The sequence below is a fragment of the Lactuca sativa genome, chromosome 4 (genome assembly GCF_002870075.4).
Source record: "Lactuca sativa cultivar Salinas chromosome 4, Lsat_Salinas_v11, whole genome shotgun sequence".
Taxonomy (NCBI): Eukaryota; Viridiplantae; Streptophyta; class Magnoliopsida; order Asterales; family Asteraceae; genus Lactuca; species Lactuca sativa.
This window is the reverse complement of record NC_056626.2, coordinates 109699983-109706205: the sequence shown is the minus strand read 5'-3', so window position 1 is coordinate 109706205 and position 6223 is coordinate 109699983.

Here is a 6223-nt window from a genome sequence, read left to right as displayed (position 1 = left end):
GGCTTGATTGACGAAAGGGTAGAGGTCACCACTACTATTGTGCCTCGTTAGGTGCTTCCTATTCTTGAAATCCTTAATAGAAAAACCAAATGGGTCAAATTTATCGAAAAACTAATTATCACAACAAAATTTACGAATGGATACAAGGTTTTTAACAACATTAGGTGTGTCTAAGACACTGCAAAGATAAATGGGTCTGGTTGGGTGAGGTAAGTGATGAGGCCTAATCCATGAACTGGTACCGGATTATCATTACCAACAAACACATACTTAATAGATGACACACGAGGGTTCGTTATTTTACCTATATCCGGTGTGAGGTGGGAGGTTACACCTATGTACATGTACCAATGATCATCAGTGGGTTTAAGGGTTATGGCAGAAAAGGTAGATTCAAGTTTCATTGGTTCCAATGGATTGACCTCCGCAAGGTTGGCTTGATGTTGTCGTGTGGGCTGCTGAGGAGGACCTGGAGGGGGCCCCATGGAGCGGCCCAACTACCTTGTGTCGGATACGGACAGGGAGGTGGGGAAGCCCAATAAGGGGTAGTCCAATAGGGTGGTGGGTATGCAGACCATAACGGTCGTTGATGACTATAAGAAGACTTGCATCGATGCTGGTTGCTGGATCTATTTTGGGGATGGGAAGGAGGCTGATTCGGCTATCTGTCCCGGGATCCAGAGGTGTTAGGGTAGTGGTTTGAGTTGCGTGGCTGATGGTTTGGCCGACCGCGATGTGCGAGTGCATCCTGTCTAAGTGGCGGATCAGGAGGTTGCTCATTGTCAATAGTGGCTGCAATTTCGGTTGGGGAATGAGACTCTCGAGCGTGTTGGCGTTTGTACTCGAGTTGAATCATGGAACATGTTGTGTCCCATGAAGTTAAACTTTGATTGATTAAAGCAGCGGTGGTATCGAACTCGGAGGGAAGAACACAAATGAGTTGTAACACGAGGCGATTGGCGGAGACGGGGCACTCCACATCTTCAAGCTAGGATGCGAGATCTTTGAGGCGTTGACAATAGGCATCAAGAGATGACATGACACAAAGGGTGAGGTTGTTGAATGGGCAGCAGCGCGAGAGCCTTTGTTATTGAGGAATATGTCTTTGACCTTAGTCCATGCATCAAGAGCGGTGGTTTGGTCAAGAACCCGAATAAGGAGATCATCAAAAAGTGTTCCGTAAATCCATTGGAGAAGAATTGCATTGATTTCTGACCAAGTTTCATAGGCTAGATCGGTGTTTGCTGGAGGAGCAATACCATTGATGTGAGTGAGGACTTTGTATCCTCGGACATGGAGCTTGAACATGCTTACCCACGATGAATAAGTGACTTTGGTGCCATCAAGAACACGCACCTTGTTCTGAATATTCGTGACGGATATTTGTGATGATGTAGACCGAGTGGATCGCTTTGCTAGGGTAGGCTTTCGGCTTGTCTGTCATGGTGATTTAGTGAAGATTATAGATGCGGAAGATGACACATCCTTGGCTGTGAATGAAAGACGAGAGGAGAAAAAAAATAGGTATTGAGCCTTGGCTCTGATACCATGTAAATCTTTGAGATTGAATACCATCTTTCATTAACCAAGAACGAATATATACAGAGTTGTACAATCGGAAAAGTAGGAAAATCTAACAAACAAATCATCTAAATATGGTACAGATTAGACTAAATAACAATATATATACAACAAGATAAAATCTGAAATATATATAAAATATATTCGGTTAATATTGTTTACAGATTTTCACAGCCATCGTAGATGAAGGGGTAGAGAATAAGATTTTGCGGGCAAGTGTTTCTAAAGGCCATACACTCATGTGATGTATTTGATATGTCTTTATTCACTTGCAGAATAATTCTAGAGGTGTTATCAAAATTATCCTGCATAGAAGGCTGAATGTGGCGTCCTTCACAAGGTTATTCCACTTTTTCTGAAGATAAATTCATTGAGTTCAACTTTTAATGGTAAGTAGATCAATTTTAAAACCCAAAGTTTATGTAGTTCCATGAAATTCATGCAAAACTTTATTACGAACGCTGAGGTTCATAAACTTGCCTCATTTTTTCTATACAATAATTTAATTTAGCTTTGATCAATTGCAGATAAATTCCAGAATCATGTATGACTTTCATTTATGGAATAATAATTACGAAGCCTTTTAGAAATCATTACAAACCATCTTGCCAATCTTAAGCAAATATTGAAACCAAATGTACGGGGTTGATGTCTATCTTCTAAAAATTTGCAACATTTCATATTTATTTCTCGATTCGTAAATTTTTTATAAAAGTTTTGTTTATACGAATCCATATCATACATATATAGACCTTCACGTTGCAAATTCAAAAAGTCAAAATCTATCTCTACTTATTAAATTAAGAAGGGGTTACAGAGTTTTTATTCGCTTTTATTGCAGATTACGATACTTTTGCACTCAATGTGAAGGAAGTGATGCAATGCTGAAAGTGTAGGAAAATTGAGAAATATTTTGGTATGGATGATCGAACACCTGGTGAAAATTTGTATAATTTAAGTGATTTTTAATCGGTTAGTTGCTACAACCCGAATCTTTTTTCAAATTACGTTGTCATAATAAAAATAAATGAAGTTGTTGTAACCTATAAAAAAAATCATGTTTTCAATCCATAAAGACTTCCATTATTTATGCATAAAACTCACAAACACCTTCTTCTTTTTTTCGGCATTTCATGTAGGGCTTTTCACTATTTGGGTAAAACCGAATTATCCAATTGGACTATCTGGTTCGGATATTCGGATTTTTTAATTGGTTTTCAACAAAAACGAATTACTATTTTGGATTCCGGATTGATTTTGGTTTATTAAATATGAACCGAATAGCCCAAAAAAACCAAACAACAATTTATCATTTATTTATTTATAATATAACTATAACTATTTATTAAAAAGAAAGGTTACCCCCGCTACGCGGGGGCTAGAAGATTTCAATATTGTTTCCGAATCGATAAATATGACAGACGTAGAAAGTGCAAGGATGAAAAGCCCGGAGTTTGCCCCAGACCGTTTTTTTCATGTTTTTATGAAAAAATGTAAAAGTTTTGACTGTAAGGATCAGAAGTTTCAAAATGGTTAAAGAATTAAAGGATGTTTTTATGAAAAAATATAAAAGTTTTGACTACAAGGATCAGAAGTTTCAAAACGGTTAAAGAATTAAAGGGGTAGGAATTAGCAAATTTTTAGAAAATGGATCAAAGTTGTCAACACGTTAAAGTTTTGTGGTCAAACTTTAAATATTAAAAGGTTCCTAAAAAGTGTAAAAATATTGATTGCAAGGACCAAAAATGTCAAAATAGGTAAAGAATGGGGAGCAAAGTGTAGGGACCATTTCTGCCAAAATAATTTAAAAATGGATCAAAGTTGTCAAACCGTTAAAGTTTTGTGGCCAAACTTTAAATATTAAAAGGTTCCTAAAAAATGTAAAAATATTGATTGCAAGGACCAAAATGTCAAAATAGGTAAAGAATGAGGAGCAAAGTGCAACGACCATTTGTGCCAAAAAAATGTCAAGTTTACTATTCCTAGAATTAAATGATGTTTTTATGAAAAAATATAAAAATTTTGACTGCAATGATCAGAAGTTTCAAAACGGTTAAAGAATTAAAGGGATAGGAATTAGCAAATTTTTAGAAAATGGATCAAAGTTGTCAACTCGTTAAAGTTCCAAAAGTTTCATCTAATAAAAAACATTAATATACATTTTCTCTCAAAAGTTTTTTAACTATTAAATATTAAAATATAATATACATTCTTAATAGTTGTTTAGAAATTTTAAATCGTCGCTAAATAAAAAAAAAATTCTTCGTATTGTAAAAATTGGATAATATTATAATTATATGTCATTTTAAAATGTTTTGGTTTTTAAAAACCGATCCAACCGAATTGTAATTGGTTTGGATCGGATCGGATTTGAATTTAGTTTGGACTATTTGGATCTATATTTTAAAAACTGAATTCAATTTGGATTACTTAATTGGATCGGATCGAACCGATCCATTCAAACGAAACTATTATCTTAATTTGATGACATCGTCATTTAATATTATAACTTTGTACATGAGCGAATCATATATACAAGCCTCTATGGTTCATGTACTTACATCGGTACGGATTCGTTGTCCCTTATCTGACTCTGTCATCCCGATGTCGATCCACATGCATATGATAAAAAAAAATTCATACAAATTTCCAACGAATATATGTTATCACATCGTGTAAATTATTATATTTCACCTTTGTATAAAATAATTATTTATAGCATGTATCCCAAGCAAACTACATATGAAACTCACTTTAGATTACTTATGCGAACTCGCAGGGGCGAAACGCAAGCCTTATAACTAGGGGGCCAACTATATTTCATAACTAAAGGGCCAATTATATTTCAAAAAATTCATAGAAAATAATCACGAATTGATCTTCAGGATTTTAAGAACTTACATGTTTATTTAAAAAACCAAGTTGAAGTTTTCATTTAAATATACAGTTTAAAATTAATAATTAAAAAATTAGGGAGTGTTTGATAAATGTCTGACTGGGTCGAGTCAGGAAATTGGGCTGACTCGGTCAGACCTTTGGTGTTTGATTTGAGCTTTCTCGGTAAGATCTGCTGACCCAAATCGTTTTCTGGCTTAGTTTTTAATAGTTGCTGACTGGAAATTAGACAATCTTGCCCTTATCTTGCCCATGTGTCGTTATTATTTCTTTTCCTATTCGCTTCCCTTCTAGTGACCTAAAAGCACAGCAGCCGCCAGGAAGAACTCCACAACATTGAATGCCAAATAGTCGGACCAGTCGAACATGTGCCATCTCGCCGGACCTCCGCCGCTGGATCGCCAGACCTCCGCCACCGCCATCAGTGACGCCTTCTCGATCCATCACACAGGTTAGATAATTTTCTGTTAATAATTTTCAAAATCAGATATCATTTATTCTTTGATGGTATGAAATTTGTAGTTCTTTATGAAATCAAATTAGTATCTGTTAGAATATTATGAATTCTCAACCTGTATGTTCATATGATAAGCTTTTTTTGTTCTTTGTGTACAAGAACTGAAATCTGAACCTGTTTGTTGAAATCTGAAATTGTTTGTTCTAATATGATGAATTTCGAAATTATATGTGAATTGGAAGTTTGTTTATGTTTTGTTTTGTAGTTCTTTGTGTATAAGAACTGAAAATTGAAGGTTTTTTTCTATGTTATGAATTCTAAAATTGAATGTGAATTGGTAGTGGTTTTTTGTTTTTTTTTTTTTTTTTTTTTTTTTCTGAATTTGAAGTTTTTTTCTCCAATTCACATTGGAAGTTTGTTTCTCCAGTTCATATTTTATAGCTTATGAATTGAAATTGAAAGTGAATTGGAAGTTTTTTTTTCTGGATTTTGATTTTATAGCTTGTGAATTGAAATTGAATGTGAATTGGAAAATACAAGTAGGTTTGTAAATTCTCATTTTCAAGCCCACAATCACATGTTTTACAGAAAATACAATCAAATGTTGTGCTTTTATGTGTAAAGTACAAAAGTAAAATTAATAATAAATAATTATTATAATATTAATGGTAACCTAACTTTTTTAATAATCCAATTGTTCCTTGAAGAGTGGGCGAGAGGGGGAATGCATGCAACATCACATGCCTTCCAATTATTGAGCTTGTGTTACTATCAAAAGTATAAGCTATAAAATCAAAAATTGGGTTGTTTTTTTTTTCTTTCTAATTTTATAGCTTTGATATTATTGACCTTAATTGTTAGCTTGTTATCTTTTGTGAAATTGTTAGCTTGAATATTGATGTCTTGTGTATAAGTTATCAAATCATAATTTAGGATGATGTTAACTTCCTTGGTTGAAAATTGCTTTATGTTTAAAATTGTTCTTTAACTTGATAAAAACTATGATAAATTACTTTAAATATTAATGTTTTAGGATGTTGGTTTGGAATGAGAGTGAGGACAAAACTTTTCTTGATGTATGTATCCATGAACTAACCACTAATGGTCGTGAGGGTTCTGGGCTTAAGGCAAGTTCATGGAAGACAATACGCGAAAAATTGATAAACGAACACGGTAAAGAGGTTGATCAGAAGCAAATGAGAAACCACTTTGACTACTACAAATCAAAGTATGTTGCTTGGGTGAAACTCAAAAACAAAACCGGCAATATATATGATCCTATAAAAAATA